Source organism: Chelonoidis abingdonii, chromosome 5 (genome assembly GCF_003597395.2).
Source record: "Chelonoidis abingdonii isolate Lonesome George chromosome 5, CheloAbing_2.0, whole genome shotgun sequence".
NCBI classification, from domain to species: domain Eukaryota; kingdom Metazoa; phylum Chordata; order Testudines; family Testudinidae; genus Chelonoidis; species Chelonoidis abingdonii.
In genome coordinates, this window is record NC_133773.1 from 75,686,659 (window position 1) to 75,704,371 (window position 17,713).

Here is a 17,713-nt window from a genome sequence, read left to right on the forward strand (position 1 = left end):
ATCTAGATGAGAGCAGAATCTGTCCCTGTGTATAGGTGAGAGCTTAGACCCCAGTCTTACAAACATTTATGCATGTGTCACTTCACTCAGATAAATAGCTTCATAACTTTCAATGAAGTTACTCATGTAAGTAAAGTTACACACATGTTTCTTTGCAGGATCAGCATCTTAGTGTATATAAACAAATTCAGTTGCACTTTTGTAAATCTGGACCAATTCTATTGAAATTAACACCAATGTAATTGAGAACCAGATTTGGCCCACTGTACACAAGCTGGCAATACAACTGTCTAATCAATTGAATGCAAAGAAGAAAAATGTCAAAGCAAAAATATTTGTCTAGATATGAACATGAATTTAGGAGACACATTATTTGGAAACAGGGTGGACCCACCAAGCCACAGAAGCATGCAGCTTAGACTTATAAAAAAACAACAAAACAAAACAAACAACTCCCCAGCCCATTAAATAAATATTGCCTAGTTAGCATGTGACATTTTCTGTACAGTTATTATTTCTTTTGTGTTTGTGCAAACATTGCTTCCTCCCTCCAGTACCATGGAACATGTGTGGTACAGTCAGGACTAGGCACACTGCTGCTTTCATCTTGCCTAATCAGAGTGAACTTAAAGTCATGACCTGGAAAGAACTTACTTTCTGTAGGCAACAGATATTTTAGCTTGGTTCAATCTCTGGCTTATATTGTTAGGGAAAAGAGAACTTGTTTGCTAGCATCTGCTAAATAATATGATTTCTAATGCTGACTGCAGACGGCTTATGTGAACCTGAACAGAGGACAGACTTGTTACAGCTATGACCGTGACTCAGAGCAACCATTTACCCACAAAATGAAATCACTTAAACTTTGGTCTTGTCTTCATTGCTCAGAAAAGTGTATTTTTTTCCCTTCAGGGTAACCAGCATGCATGAGCTATCCAAGGTGAAGACACGGTACTAAACTCACCTAGTTTACGTAATACCTTGTCTCCACTGTTTTTTCCCCAAGGAGAAAACTCACTTCTTCTGTGGAGAAGGTAAGGCCTTTACCCTTGCACAGAAAAGGCAGGATTTCAGGAACATCGAAAACATATACTGAAAGGGTAGGTCCTTTTCTTCTGGAGACTTGGGTAAATTAGGTGAAATCTGATTTTGATTTTTAAATGAAAGTAAGAAGAGATAGCGTTTTCATCAAAATATTTTTCATCAAAAAATGTTGATTTGTCAAAACCCAAGCTGTTTGTAAAATAAGTTCAGGTTCAACAAATGTCCCATCTCAAAAAAAAAAAAAAGGTAGACGAAGAAAGCTTTGAAATTGTGGACTGACACTTCTGAAATGAAATGAAAAGTTCTGATTTTCCACTTAAAATGCCATTTCATTTGAAAATATAAGCTAATTGCACTGAAACAAAAAAGGTTACATACATACAACAAAGGTCAACACAGAAATAAAATACTTAAAAATTATTAAAAATGAAGTATTTCAACTGATTCCAAATGAAAACCTTTTGGTTTTTTGGTTCATGAATCTTTTTCAAGTTTTTGACTTTTTGTGCTGACTCGAGATGGGAGAAAAATCTCAAGCTCTCAAAAATATTCACATAATGGGAAAACCTTTCCCATCTAGCTCTAGTCTTAACAATACGAGAAATTGTCCTTTTCTGTGTCAGGCTGAGGCTACATAGATCAACTGATATACAGCATAACAGATTTGAATGTTTTCAGTGGAGAATCCTAGTGTAGGCCACAATCCAGAAGAGAATTTAAGCATGTACTTAATTCATGATAGCTAATGTAGTAACTAACACAAGGTAAAATCCTTGTGAATACAAGGCAATTTGTAGGTTTAACATGAATTAGCAGGTTGAGGTAAATCCTAGACTCCTCCATCCTCTTTACCTTGAGCTGCTAATGTGAAAAACTAGAAACTGCCTTGTCTTCACTAAGATTTTACCACATGCTACCTAATCTGAGTTGAGAACGCACCTTATTTCCCACTGAAGATGTGTCCTATAAAGAGTTTGATTCTGTGGCTATGTCTACAATAGGAGCACTTTACCAGTATAGGAATGGTGGTATAGTACACTGGCAAAGTGCTCTGGTATAGACGCAGCTACTCTGACAAAACTGTGCTCAGTACCAATATAATAAAACAACCCCCTGTGAGTGAAACAAGCTATACCAGTAAAAGCGCAGTTTTGCTGATATTGCTGCATCTACAGTAGGGAATTCTACCCATCAGAGATCACACCTCTTCATATTCCTGATTAATATAGCTACACAGGCAGAAGTCTACAATGTAGACATAGCCTAGGTCTGGCAAAACTCAAATTCATTTCAATAGTGCAGAATCAAGCACAAAGTCATTTGGACTCACTCACTTGAAGTTAAGTACATGCTAAATGCTTTGCGGGATCAGGGCCTAAACTGTGGAATTTATGTCCTCCAGTGGTCTGATAAAGCCCAAATCTGATGACACAATGTAAGATACACTCATTTTCTCAGTTTTTTTGCCCGAAGGGATGAAAAATATATATTTTTATTTAATTTTAGATTTTTTTTGTGTTGTCTGTTTACCTTTAATGCTAGTTAGTTTTCTGGTGTTCTTGTTAAAATATGCGTGTGTCTGGAGACAGTTCTGATGGGGACATTTTTAGAAACTAATGAACAAAGTCATAATGTTGTCACAGGTCAGACAAAGGGGCACTGCTAGAGCAGTATAAGAAAGTGGTATGAGCCGGTCCTTCAGCTCTGATAAGTGTTATCAGTCCCTTATTTTCAAGGTGCAACAAAGCTCAGAAAAAGGCTAATATCACCTAATGTCTTGCACTTAAGAGCTGGAGAGCCTTGGTCTAGGTACTCCTGATTACAAAGAAACCACACCTGGATTAGATCAAGTAGTTTCACTATAAGAATATCAGGAAGCTGCAGGGTTGGGGTTGGGTTGTAAAAATTGTTGACGTTGCCAGAGGTCTGGCAGTAAGCTGGGGAAGGGATGTCCCTAATAATTGCTCAAGACCAGCAGTGTAATTGTTATGTTTTTGTTTGTTTGTTTGTTGTATTGGGAAAATGAAAAAAGGAAATAAAAGCCTGGCTAGAAGGACCTGTGAAACTGTCTGCTTGGTGGGAATGTAGAGGAAAGGTCCCTGAAGAGGAAAGAAATTGTTATCAAGGCACTGTAGAGGCATCCCTGGCCATCAGGGAGACACATGGGAGATGGCTGACCCCTGCTACAGGCAAGATTCCAACTGCTGTTTCTAGAACATGTGCCAGGAGCAATGAATAACATTTTTGCAGTAGGTGACAGTTCAAGCCTAATTTTACAATAGCTGTCTAATGAGGTGACTGAGTTATCATTTTTTTCTTTGTTATGAAAGAATTAAAACAAGCAATAGGGAGCGACCTTATCTCACTATGCTCGTTTACAAGTATGGGATACACCAATAGAATATAGATGGGGAAGGATACTTATTTTGTATCCTTACTTTAGCCAGGAAGCTAAAGGTATGTCTGCACTATGGGATTATTCTGATTTTACATAAACTGGTTTTGTAAAACAGATTGTATAAAGTCGAGTGCACGCGGCCACGCTAAGCACATTAATTTGGCGATGTGCATCCATGTACCGAGGCTAGCGTCGATTCCGGAAGCTTGCACTGGAGGTAACAATCTCTCGTAGCTATCATATTCCCGCAGTATCCCCGCCCTTGGAATCTGGGTTGAGATCCCAAATGCAAACAGTGTTGCGGGTGTTCTGGGTAAATGTCATCACTCAATCTTTCCTCCATGAAAGCAATCTAGCTAACACATGCGAATAATCATGCTATTCCTTTAAATATCCCTCTGGATTGCACAGATCACAATATTTGCTGAATGATAGGAAGCATACACCATGATATCTCGTTTGAATGTCTTACTACTGTGTTCACTGAGCGCGGATATAAGATCTAAGAGAGATGCCTGCTGAAGAATTCACCCGAGACTTTGACCGCGACCAGTTGCGAAGGTAACAAGGAGACCTAACACGCCATCATCTATTATGCACCTTTTTCGGAAGTATGCTCAGCCAGATGGAAATATCCTACTCTTATTCGCGAGTGGCATGCTGCGTCATATTGTGGCCCTAATATCCTCCGACGAGAAGATAGGTTAGGAGCATGTTCATCCTACTTGGCGGACATACATGAATCCGTGCGCGCAGCACCCAAGCCTACTCTCACTAAACCTACCGCGGTGCCAGCCTCTCAGCTACACCGTGCTTCACTTGACTAGCCCCTCATTCCCCGACTCGCCTGCGTCTACCCCCTCGACGGGAAACAACCAACTATCCACACTCTTCTGCAACGCCACCTGCAGACCACGCACCCACACCGCCTCCTCTAACCGTGCACCTTTTCACTTCTGCGTGGGCTAACATGCCGTCTGCCCCTCTGAGTCCACCCGTCATCCACCCGCTGTCCAACCCACGCTTCTGTCTCTCGCGTCTCCAGCCGCTTCCCTCCCACACCTACAGCCGTCCGCCACGTCACCGCCATTCCAACAACTCCCACCCATTCCATCTCTCACGCCACGACGCTCCAGCCACACACCACCCCACCGTCTTTTCCTTCTTTTCTCACCACACATCTCAACCGCCGACGACCTCTCGCAACCACCGCCTCACAACATCACTTCGCCTCTGCCCTCACCCGCCAGCCTACACGTCTATTCTCCACTCCATCCACTTTCCAAGCCCTTCTCCACTCCCTCGATCTCAGCGCCAACACTGCAGCGCCCACGCAGTGTGCCTAGTCTGTGTACCCACACCACCTCGCTCTCCACTGGCCTACTCGCAGCCCCGCAACCGAACACGCACACCTGCTCTCTGCCACAAACCACACAACGACATCCAACCACCCACCTGCTCAGCCACAACTCCTCACCCATGCACCTCCACGCGCCTCCCTCACTACTTCTCTTTACATCGCGGTCGGGCGACCGCTCTGTTCTCCGCTCTTCTCGTCTTTCTGCCTGCCCTTCTCTTCCCTATACAGCTCCTACAGCCTCGCACCTCTTTCGTCGCTCCGCTCGCCCGCCGTCCCCACCCCTCGTTTCTCACACTCTACCTCTCTTCTCAACATTCATGTTCACCTCACCTCGCACAAACCTTCACTTCCTCTTCCCGCTCCTTCCGCCTCTTCTCTCCTCCTTCCTGCCACTCCACTTCGACTCTACGCCCAGTTCCGCATCTGCCACGCTCTGTCGTACCAGCCCGCGCGCCAACATCCTGGGTTCTCAACTCTCACATTGCGTGTTCCACATCTCCTCACTTCCAGACACTTCGCGACCTCCCCACGCACCCTCAAAACCGTCTGCCCAACCTCGACACTTCTGTCTCTCATATACCACTCACACGACCTGCTGCGATCCCTGCCACCACCACACCACCATGTGCTGCTACCACTTCCCTCTACCATCAGTAACTCTCCACTTCGAAAGTTATGAAGCTATTTTCTGAGTGAAGTGACACATGCCATACCATGCATCCTCTCTCGTAAGGCCACTCGCGGCGCTCTCACACGCTCTCACCCATCACACCACGCGACCCACGATCCTCTCGCTCCTCATCCCTAGACTCCACATCATCAACCTCACACTCATTCACCCTTTAGTCCTCGCCCCTGTACATCCCAGCGCGATCTCTCTCTGGTTTCTACAGCGCCACCCCTCGCCTCGCCTCCATGTCAAGCGACGAAAATCACCGCCGCCCACTGCTCGACCGCGACCCACTCCTCAGGCGGGCAGCGGCCATCGCAGCGTCCCGGCCACAGCACCCGACCGCCCAACCGGCCGCGAGCCTACCTCCGCCTCCTCGCGCGCTCGCGCACCCCCCGCCACCACTCTCGCGGACCCGCCCCCTCTACACCATCACGTCGCTGCTACATCGTCAGCACCGCATCCACTCCCTCTCCGTCGCAGCCCCTCTCCTCTGACACAGCGCTCGCGATCGGCTCCGCACTGGCGGAACTGCACACTGGCTCCTGACCCATCCCACTCTCTCTAGCGTCTATAACGCTCTCTCACACTGCATCAAATCCGACGCTCCACTCCTCGCCACGTCTTCTTCCCCTCTCTTCGACTATCGCTCTCGCACACCCTCATCCATCTCTCCTCTGCTGCTCTCTGCGTGGCTTCTTTTCCTTCCCCTTCTTCTCCGCGTCTCTATCATCATCCTTTCTACTTAACTCCTCTCATAACCACATCTCCCCATCTTCACCACACCGTTCGCGATCACACTTAACCTCTGCGCTCGCAAATCACCCATCTCCTGCCCGCCTGACAACGTCCTCACCCCTCTCCACTCTTCCTTTCTCCCCTCAACGCCCATCACACTTTATCTCTACATCATCTCGCCACGCCGACCAACGCTCGCTCCCTCTTGCGCCCTTCAATCGCAGCACCTTTCCCGAACCCGTCTCTCACCCCCCCCCACCCTTGGTGCTCCCTGGCTGGCTTGCTGAGGTGGCCGGCGGGGCGCAATGGACAGAAAATGGGAAGTGACTTCCCTGTTCAGTCCCTTCTTATGTTGTTTAGTTAAAATAGGTCGTCCTGCCCTGAATTGGGCAAGGTGTACTAGAAGAACCAGAGTAGCACCGCCGTCCATTGTCAGAGCCCAAGAGATCCTCTTGAATATGTGAGCTGCATTGCCATTCAAGCGAGTGCCCTGCAAAACCCCACCCGTTGCTTCTTTTCCTCCTCACAACCCTCTGGGCTCTGTGGCAGTTGTCCCCCCCATTCTGCTGATGAAGTAATAAAGAATGGAGAATAAGAAAGCACTGGATTTTTGTGAGATAAATGAGTGGGAGGTCAGCCTCCCGCTCGCTTATGATAGTCCAGCAGGACATTAAACAGTGCGGGGAGAGGAAGCCCAGCATCCCACTGCTTATAGTCCAGCATGTATGAAACTTTTTTTAGACATGAAAGGGAAGGGAATAATGGAGCTCAGCCTCCAGTTGCTATGATAAGACGGTTACCACCATTATGTACCATCTGCCCGGAATAACCGGAGTCATTGCCATTTTTACCCAGGTGCTCCGGCCGACCTCACTGAGGCCAGCCAGGAGCACTCATGGGCTGATGATGTTGATAGATAGCATCATATTGTCCGTCTTCCGCCAGGAAAGGGAGCTGGTGTTCAGCGCTTGCAGACCCCGTCTACCAGCACAATGCATAGACAATACGGTGACATTGAAAAAAGGTGAGAAACTTTTTTTTCCCCTTTTCTTTCGGGGAGGGCGGAAGGGTGTAAATTGACGACATATACCCTGAAACACCCGGGAAAATGTTTTTGACCCTTCAGGCATTGGGAGCTCAGCCAAGAATGCAAATGCTTTTTGGAAACTGCGGGGACCGTGGAATAGCTGAAGTCCTCAGTACCCCCTCCCTCCCTCCATGAGCGTCCATTTGATTCTTTGGCTTTCCATTACGCTTGTCACACAGCACTGTGCTGTGGCCTCTGTCTATCATATCCTGGAGATTTTTTTCAATGCTTTGTCATTTTGTCTTCTGTATCGGAGCTCTGATAGAACAGATTTGTCTCCCCATACAGCGATCAGATCCAGTATCTCCCGTATGGTCCATACTGGAGCTCTTCTTGGATTTGGGACTGCATGGCTGCCCATGCTGATCAGAGCTCCACACTGGGCAAACAGGAAATGCAATTCAAAAGTTAACGGGGCTTTTCCTGTCTACCTAGCCAGTATATCCGAATTGAAATTGCTTTCCAGAGCGGTCACAATGGTGCACTATGGGATACTGCCCGGAGGCCAATACCATCGATTTGCAGCCACACTAACCCTAATCTGACATGGCAATACCGATTTCAGTGCTACTCCTCTCATCAGGAAGGAGTACAGAAATCGGTTTAAAGAGCCCTTTATATCGATATAAAGGGCCTTGTTGTGTGGACGGGTGCAGGTTTAAAACGGTTTAATGCTGCTAAATTTGGTTTAAATGTGTAGTGTAGACCAGGCCTAAGGAAGGTAGCCTTGGTAGGCATTATCAATCAGGTTGCACCTTTCTATTTTTATCATGTAGTGATAATCTGTAATTAACAATAAAATGTCAGCCTCATATAGGCCTATAAAAGATAGAAAATACTTCCAAGGGACAAAATAATAATTATAATTATCATAAAAACTTTTCAAGGAGTAAAGTCATGTAATTTTTTTTCATCTATTTGAAAGAATCAAAATATTCCAATGTACATTAATGCAATGAATTGAAAAAGAGATTTATTGTTTACAAATGGATAGCGCAAGAATAGACAGGTTAAATTCAAAACTATAGAAATGCTACATGTAATCCTATCAGCTAACTATACCATCTCATTTCTAGCAAAAACATGTTTTTGAAGTCTGCCTTTCACATTAGTGGCCCATTCAATTATCAGAGGTTTAATTATCTTAAACATGCATTTTGATAATATATGAATCATTATGACAGACAATGCTTACTAAATGAAGAAATAATACACAGTATTGGAGTAGATACTCTGAAATTTCTGTTACTTAACTAGTTCAGTATCCATCACGGATAAGGCTCACATTATTTGCTTACGGACAGATACTATGTCTGTTAAAGTCCTTGACAGTTTTGCCATTTACTTCAGTGAGGGCAGGATCAAATTCTTTTGAGTGATGTTTAGTGCCTGCAGTTTTTGAAGGCTCAAGAGTTTGTCTGTACCTTCATCAATGGCTTTAAACAGTAGTCCAAGAAAAGAAGAAATGTAGAACATATAGCCCAATTCAAAAGAAGCAATCTTTTTTTCCTCTGCCCATATGGAGTATATGGTTCAGTGGTTTAATACTACACTGCGTATTTGATACTTATGAGGAATCTACAGAAACTCAACTTTTATTACCCTTACACCAAGTTCTAAATCCCTTTTTTCCTGATAAAGTAATATAGACATCTACACCAAGACATGACTATGTAGCCAGGAACTTTTGAGTTCTGGTGATAGTGAAACAAACACACTGCTTTGGGGAATCTGGGGCAAATTTTGCTCTGATGTTGGGTGTGTACTTAACTGAGGGGTTGCACCTATTGCAAATGAGATCTGAATTTAGCTTCCTGAATCTTATTTTACTTGTAAAATGAGGATAATACTTACCAGTCTCTTGTCTTACAGGGATTAGTTAATGTTTGTAGAAGAGATTGGACATATAAGGACTGATTCTTCTCTTACATTGGTTTTACACTGGTGTAACTGCATTGACTAGAGTGGAGTTACTCTTGATTTACTTTGCTGCAAGTGAAAGCAGAATCAGGCCCATAAAGCACATATGGCATAATCTAAATTTCATTTGAAATGTTATGTAATGTTCCCATTGCAACACATGCTGCGTCATGTAATGTTATTGTGGAACTGAAGTCATGCTCTGGCTGTGTCGTCATAATTATATAAATGATCTCTTTTACCAGGCTTGGGGGGAAAAAAACAAGCCAGGAATTTAGGGCTAGATTTTAAAAACTATTTAAGTGCCTAATTCTCATTGATGTAAATGGAAGTTAGGTTCCCAAATACTTTTTTTTAAACATGGCCATTAGTGACATTTCTTCTTGTTACAGAAAGCTGCAAAAAAAGATTTAATATATCAATGGTCACACTATAATGGTAGATCTATGTAATTGAGTAAAATGACTTTTTCTTAAAAAAACAAAACACTGACAGTTGCTGTAGCCAACACTACAATTCTAGAAGACTGTCCTCTGATTTGATCCAGTCTAAGCATTTTTCAAATGCTTGCTAGAGTCCTTGCATTAAGCAATATTGCCTGATTGCTGCATGCAAGTTTCATATATCTGAATGCAATGTCAGATATGGTTGACATTTTTATTGAGGTCAAGAAGTGCAAGGCCAGTTTTGAGAATTTGTAGCTTACACAAAAGCAGTTTCTATCTGTGTACTCAAAAGAAATGATGCAGAAAAAGCTAAGCAGTGCTAAAGGCATGAAGGAGATGAGAGTTTCAGACTGTGCATCTTCTTCCATTCAATGCTGGAAATACTTCATTCTAATTTTAGTTTAAACCCTCTGATATTATAATACTAAAAGGTATAAATCAGTCTTTCACAATGCAAAGATTCCAGCATTTACTTTTATTTGGGGGGTTATGTATACAAAACAAAGGTTTAAATAATTTTATTCTGACCCATGCTCAAATTCCCTACAAAAAGTATGCATACAAATAGTCTTTAGAGCAAAGATGAAATAATGTGAGTTTTTCCTAAGATTTTTACTAAAATTTTACTAAAGGCCTGATCCTGAGAAGTGCTGAGCACTCACAACTCCCAATGGCCAACACCTCTACCTCAAGCAACTTTTGGTTTAGATGGCTATGTTTAGCTTTCTTTAGTAATCCACTGGTTGAAAAATACAGACTATGTGGTTTGCTCAAGGTCACGCATCAAGTCAGTGACAGAGCCAGGATTAAAACTCAAAGTTCTTAGAACTTAATGATTTCCCAAAACAAGGTGACATAGTACTAGTAATTTTGTTCAGTTTGTGTGCTGGCTAAGTGCTATCATTAAAATCAGTTGCCACAGGATCACAGGAAAGAGATGGAACCAAATATAAAAAGAGTTGGGTAAAGTTCCAGCACAGAGTGGATCCTTGTGCTGGCTCTCTGCCTAGCACTCTTGAGACACTGAGGGTTAGTATGAGGTTTCAGACCCTTGTGGCTCTATGGGTTTGCTTGGTCATTGGGCAGCTTGCATTTGCTTCAATTTGTTTTTAATAAAAGACTTTGAAAAAATTCCTCCCCATAATGATATCTTTGGATTTGAAAGGATTCATGAGATCCTTTTGGATGGTTGATAATTACATAAATGAAAAAACCAAACAAAACAAAAAGCTCCCCAAACCCAAATGCATGTGATGCTAGCATATTCTGTTATGCTGCAAAGCCAGTATCTCTGACCTTACTTGGCTTTTACATCTTTGTATGATACAGATAATATTTACTGAATCAAGCCCAGAGATGAAGTTACACATATTTTGGACTACATACATACACTTAAGTCAGAGTTTGGCATATGCTTTGTAAAGTTCAGATTAAGGTGACCCAAGTATCCTTGTGAAAAGACACAATTTCACCAGTTGCTGCCTCACTGCACCTGTCATGTTTCTCAATATACAGAGAGCAACTATATGGCTTTCCTGAGAGACTCATTTTGGATTAAGGGAAACAACACAGTAAAAAAGAATAAAGTGTCAATGAGAAAAGTGTTTCTCCCCTACACCATTCTGTGTCATCTCTTCCCCCCAAATGGCAACTGCCCTGGCAGTCAGAGTTTTTAGAAATGTGAAGAGACAGTACAGAGAAACCAAAGTAAATGTTGCATATCAGAACACACCAGAATTACTCCCATGTGTTTCTGCAGGATATAGTTTTTAGTATTATTTGTTTTATTACTCTACAAATGTGAAAGCAAACAAATAACGTGGAGTCATTTCTTGCCTGAGACATCCCATGCCATGTATATAGTCACAATCCCTGAATCATCCTTCCCAGCCTTTCTAAAATCCTACATCCAGTACTGCTCTATTAATTAGCCTCCCCATCCCAACTTTTAATTCTATTCCATAAATTTTACTGACACATTGAATGGAAAAATATCATGCCGCTTTACACCCTGATCTCATGACTTGTTCTATGTGTGTTCATGTCAATGGGACTTGGTCCAGGTGCCAAGAGCAAGTTGGAGAATTGGGCCCCTACTTTATTAAATAATACAATTTTACAAGAAAAGGGAACCCACTCCATGTATGTAAAATGGACAACTCCTCAGGTAGAGATGAAATTGTTATAAGCATCATAGTAGTTCTAAACTGTATTATAATGCTTAAAATGCAACTTGAGCATTTTTCTCCAAAATTGGGACAGCAGCTACTTTGAAAAGAGTGAAGCTTGAGTGAAATGGCATTGAACAGTATTCAGAGTGAGTTATGTACTCAGTGGAAGGTTGGATGGGAAAAACCAACAAACAGAAAGGTATGAGGTGGAGCACAGGACATGGAAAAGTTACATTCATTTTGCATACCCACTAAATACCAAAATGGTGCATTCATGATAACACTACTTTACTGCTCCACTAAGCATCTGAATGATGTATAACTTATATGATCATTTATACCAAACAATCCCCAGGTAACTTTATTGACTTTGGAGTTACACTATAAGTTTAGTCTAGGCCCTGTGATTGGACGGAAGATGAACACATCTTGTGCAATCAAAATGGACTTAGTGCTGACTGCCAACAAGGCAAAACATAGCCCTCTCTCAGGGCCTTATATACACATTTCTAATTAATGTGTATGTTTTTGTTTTGTAATGTGTATGATGTGCATGTGTATATAAACACACTGATAAATATCAGTATTTTGGAAGTAGACATTATTGTGATTGTATACTTCAACTGGGAGTGTTGCTGGGATTGTAAAATAAAGAGTGCCCAGCGTAATGGCTCCTAATCCTGATAGGGACTTCAAGATGCCTCTATAATATGTATATATCATAATATTAAGATTGCATATGTTCATTTCACATCTGTCCTTGCTTTGCTTTCCATATGAGCCTAACTGAAAATGAGTTTGTCTTCACCCATAAATCCTATATTTTGTAAGGATCCTATTAATATAAAGATATTTGTTTACTGTAATGGATTTCTAACAGTGATTAGCTCAGAAAACAAAACAGTTTACATTAAATAAAAGATGTTGCAAAGGAAACTCAAGCAGTATAACCTTTAGTTCTGGAACATAGCTGACAAAATCTGTTGTATATATTAGTGATTTCGTATGTGCTTCTAGCAGTGATAACAAAGTGTAATTTGAAACATATGGTCAGTACCGTATGAGAGGCCAAGATAAATTTTCATTTTTATTTGTTTCAGAGGAAACAAAATTATCAGCAACAGTCTTAATATCCTGTGTTTTATGGCTGCAATTTAGCATATTTCTAAGTCCATTGGAAACACTTTTTTGGCAACATTGAGTACAAATTTATATTAAAATCATAACAAATGAACTTAAACTGCTCCTTTCTTTCATACTAGAGACATTGATTTATATAGCATTGAGTCAAATGGGACTAACTCTAACTTTGAATGATAGACGTGGAAATGATAGACATGCTTACATTTTTTAGCTGAAAAGAGGTCGATATGAATAACATCTTTTTTAAAATTTATACGCTGATATCCTTCATCACGCACTGATGCATTGATGGGTTTTTCAGGCTATAGGTGGAATTCTTCATCTCCTTCTCCTTCTCCACATATGTGAGGCATGGCCATAGCAAAGTGGTGGGCAACCTGCGGCCCATCAGGGTAATCCGCTGACGGGCCGCAAGACAGTGCTTACATTGACCATCCACAGGCATGGTCACCCGCAGCTCCCAGTGAACGGTGAACCACGGCCACTGGGAGCTGCAGGTGGCCATGCCTGTGGACAGTGAATGTAAACACTGTCTCGTGGCCTGCCAGCAGATTACCCTGATGGGCTGCAGGTTGCCCTCCACTGCCACAGTGATTGTCACACCGGCCTTTAAGGTAAAGATGTACTTATCCTCCACTTGTGAGTAATATGCTGTCTAGTAGGTGATAGCCTGCTGGTCATTTAGTCCTTAGATAAGAGGCCAATAAGCAGCCCAGCTGGAAGAGTGACACCTCTAGGGAGGTCCTGGCTCAAGGGAAAAGGACCTGGAAATTGTCCAAGCAAAAAGAGCTGGTTTATCTGTTTGATTTATGTTGGACTGTTTTAGTTTTGAGAAATAAACCTATCCTTGAAGAAAAAGATTGAAATCCTGTAAGCTGTTGAACTATTTCTAATGTACTATGTTGGCCTGTTGGTTTACAGTCCACCTCTACCCAAACACTCTTCAGAGAGATGATCTTTTATGACTCCTCAAATGCAATCAGGGTGTTCTGGGTGTATGAAGGCAGCAGTAGGCCTGAACAGGATTGAACATGGCAAGAATGGAAGGCGAGTAAAGGCCACTGGCTTCTCTTTTATTATATCAGTAAGGAAGTTGATGTACTATATTTAGAATTTGGATCTTATGTTAATTGCTATATATATATATATCTCTCTATTTAAAAGTCACATGTAGCCAGAAGGCTCTTGGTAACTACATGTGAAAGAGGAACCAAAAGAACATGCTATTCTGACTAAGAACATGTTGTAATAATTTGGGTCTGTGAGTTTAGCTGTAAGAAGTGAAAGTTCATTAAATGTCACAATGACATATAATGATACATTTTTATGGGAGCGGGGAGATGGAAAAAGGAGACAGACTGAATTAGTACAAACAAAAAGGCCTACTGATATAATTCAAGGACTGTGTTAAGATCATGCTTGGTAAACAAGAAAAGTGTGGGACCAGAAATCAATGAACCAAAATCGATATGCTGGAAATTAGGTGGTGAACAGAATAAAGAGGGATGGGCTATTCCACCCATTACTCCCATTTTGTGTTTTCAAAACCAAAAAGAAGCAAGTGCAAGAGTTTAAGAGAGGGAAGCAGCAAGCTTTACCATCATGACTGCAACTCCTCCCCCCATCTCCTGCAATCTACCGTAATACTATTGGGCCTTCTTTGTTTTGATCTAAGAGATGTCCAGACCAGACAGGGCCAGAAGGCAGGACCTAGATGATATCGCCAAGTCCAGTGGCTTTGCTAAATCTCAGCCATCATCTGAGATGTGAGATTTAGTCATTTACCTCCCCTACCCACACATCTACTGTGTCCTTTTCCTTCCTCAAGTTACTTTTTCTCTCTCTCCTTTTGCCTTCTGTCTAATAAGAGTCTGGCTTAGCTGGCCAAGACTGTATTTTACAAAATTGTCCAGAAAGTCTGTGACCAGAAAGACGCAAATGAAAACAATTATGTGTATAGCCTGATGGTGGTACAAGTTTTCCAGGTGTTGGAATGGCTCACAAGACCGCGTACCATGCCTGTGTTTCTCAAGCAGTGGGGTTACAAGTGAACATCAACGCCAGTGACAGAAAAGGCATTTTCTATTTTTGCTGTTCTTTTTCTTTCCCCTTTCTTTTGTGTGTGTCTTGTTTTGTCTGCTAGGAAACAGGATCAAACTTCAACAGCAGCAGCATCTCCAGCACATCTCAGCTAACTTCTCTTTTTTCCAAAAGGATGAGTTTTTTCATTTCTAATCCAATAGACTGTCAGATGAGGGGGGTTCTTTCACAAAACTCTCTCCAGCTGAAGGGAGCAAGAGATATTGTTATAATGAAAGCCTTATTTAATACTTTACATTTAAAATGTTTTAGCTTTTTTTCCTTTTTCTGTAACTATAATAAAATGCTAGAAACAGACAGGAGTGGTTGAGTTTTGTCACTATCCTAAACACCAGAAGCGAAATGGTGACAAGATGATGATGATGGTAATAATAAAATGTTTAAAAGGATTTTTTATAGTGTGTTTGCCATGGTATTAAGCAGAATGGGGTCTCTGTATTCTAACCCCTTGCTTAAAACTATTTAATATTGGGCAATGTTAACACCTTTGACTTCCTGGGCCCATTTACTCCATCAAAATAAGTACAACAGGCTACTTTAGATAATACTAAGAAATTTTACTCCAGATTTCATGTATGTATTTCTAGTATTTGTAATCCTGCATCTGAGGTTACAGGTCAGGCCCAAACATAGAAGGGGAATGAAAGGAATATTTTCCAATTCTAATTAAGAGGTTGTTAAATCATTGGGGAAATTTCAACCAACCTTATAAAATCTATAAAAAATAGATGCACAATGATATTTCACTATTTGGAGCTAAAATCTCTTAAGAACAAATTGTGAAATTTTGTCTCCGTCAGATCTGAACCATAGCCTAAATGTAACTCATGTAGGATGCAAAGTCTACTTCTTCTTTGAGTGCTTGCTCATATCCATTCCAATTAGGTATGCGTACGCCACGTGCACGTTCGTCAGAAGATTTTTACCCTAGCAACACCCAGCAGGTCGGCTGGGCGCCCCCTGGTGTGGCGCCGTTATGGCACCAATTATGTACCCCAGCCGACCCGTCCACTCCTCAGTTCTTTCTTACCGCCCATGTTGGTCGTTGGAACAGTGGAATGCAGCTTAGCTGATCTCCACTTCCGTAGCTATTCACTCGTTCTAGTACTTATTGTGTATATAGTTTAGTTTTATTGTTGTAGTTAATACTTTTAATACCTTTTCGTAAACATAGTTAGTGTGTATAGTTCAGAGGACAGGGGATTAGCCCGTTCCCCTCTCCCGGTGCCCAGGCCCATGCCTGGTTCACTGGGTTTCAAAACGTGCTTGGCCTGCCGGCGTCCGATGCCAACGGGAGACCCTCACGACTCCTGCCTAAAGTGCCTGGGGGAATCCCATCTTGCAGATAAGTGCAAGATTTGCAAGTCGTTCAAGCTGCGGACAAAAAAGGAGCAGGACTTTCACCTTGAGCAGCTCCTAATGGAGGCAGCCCTCACTCCTCCATCTTCGGCACCGAGTGCCGCACAGTCTGCGCCGGGGAGAAGTGCCTTGTCGGCTCCGGAGAGCGCTGGCACTGCGAAGACGCCCTGGCACCAGCCGTCATCGGCCCAGAAGCCAGCCCGGCGCCGCTCCCTCTCCTCGCGTGCCAAAAAGCTAAAAGCTCCTGCGGCTCCAACATCTGCACCGCAGTCTGAGCAGCAGCCGAAACCGAGCCGCCCGGCACCAGCAACTGCCGCGGCACTGGCAATCTCGGCACCATTGATTCTGGCCAGGCAAGAGCCATCGAGTCCAGTGCATGACAGCTCCCCAGCACACACCTCGGCTGAGCTTATCGTTCCCACCACGTCAGAGACCTTTTCGATGGCGAGGGAACTCATTGCCCTAACGGAGTCCACCCTGCCTCAGCCCCCGGCTCTGCTGGTGCGGGTTCTAACATCAACAGGGAAGCCTGGCCTGGTCAGGCCACCTTCCATCGACGCTGCAGGCAGGCTGCACTCAAGATCGAGGTCTCGCCAGCGCTCTCGATCTCGCCATTGGTCCCGATCTAGCCACCGCTCACAGTCCCGGTACCGATCTCCTTCTCGGTACCGGTCGTACTTGTGGCACCGCTCCAGGTCCCACTCACCAGACCGATATTCCAGATGGTAGTCCAGCTCCCGGCACCGTTCACACTGCAGCCGCTCTCACCATAGATCTTCACTGTCCTAGTCGACCTCCCGGCACCGCGCTGGTCGTAGGTCCCGGTCACCCTCTCGGCACCGGTACGACTCCCGGTATCGGTCACCGGTGCAGCACGACGTACGGTACCCTGCACACAGGGCTCCTCCTCACGTGCTCTCTGCTCTACCATGGCCATCACGGCATCCATCCAAGTCTTCGCACGCTGATAGCGCCACATACGGGGACTCAGAGCCGCATAGCTGTGTCCTCCAGGAGGCCCAGGGCCCAGAACAAGTGCCTTAGTGGTCCTTCTAGATGCCTTGGGCATATCATCAGGCCCAAGACGAACCTACAATACCATCTCGTTCCGCCCCGTCGGAACACCGTGCACCAGAGGCCACTGTTAGTCGCCCTCCTCCAGCGGGTACAGATGACTCGGCTCTGGCGCCGGACCCTCAGGTGTTCCCGGACCCTGATGTTCCTCAGGAACAGGAGTCACTGCATGAACCAGTCGTGCCAGGTCTGTCCTCCTCTTC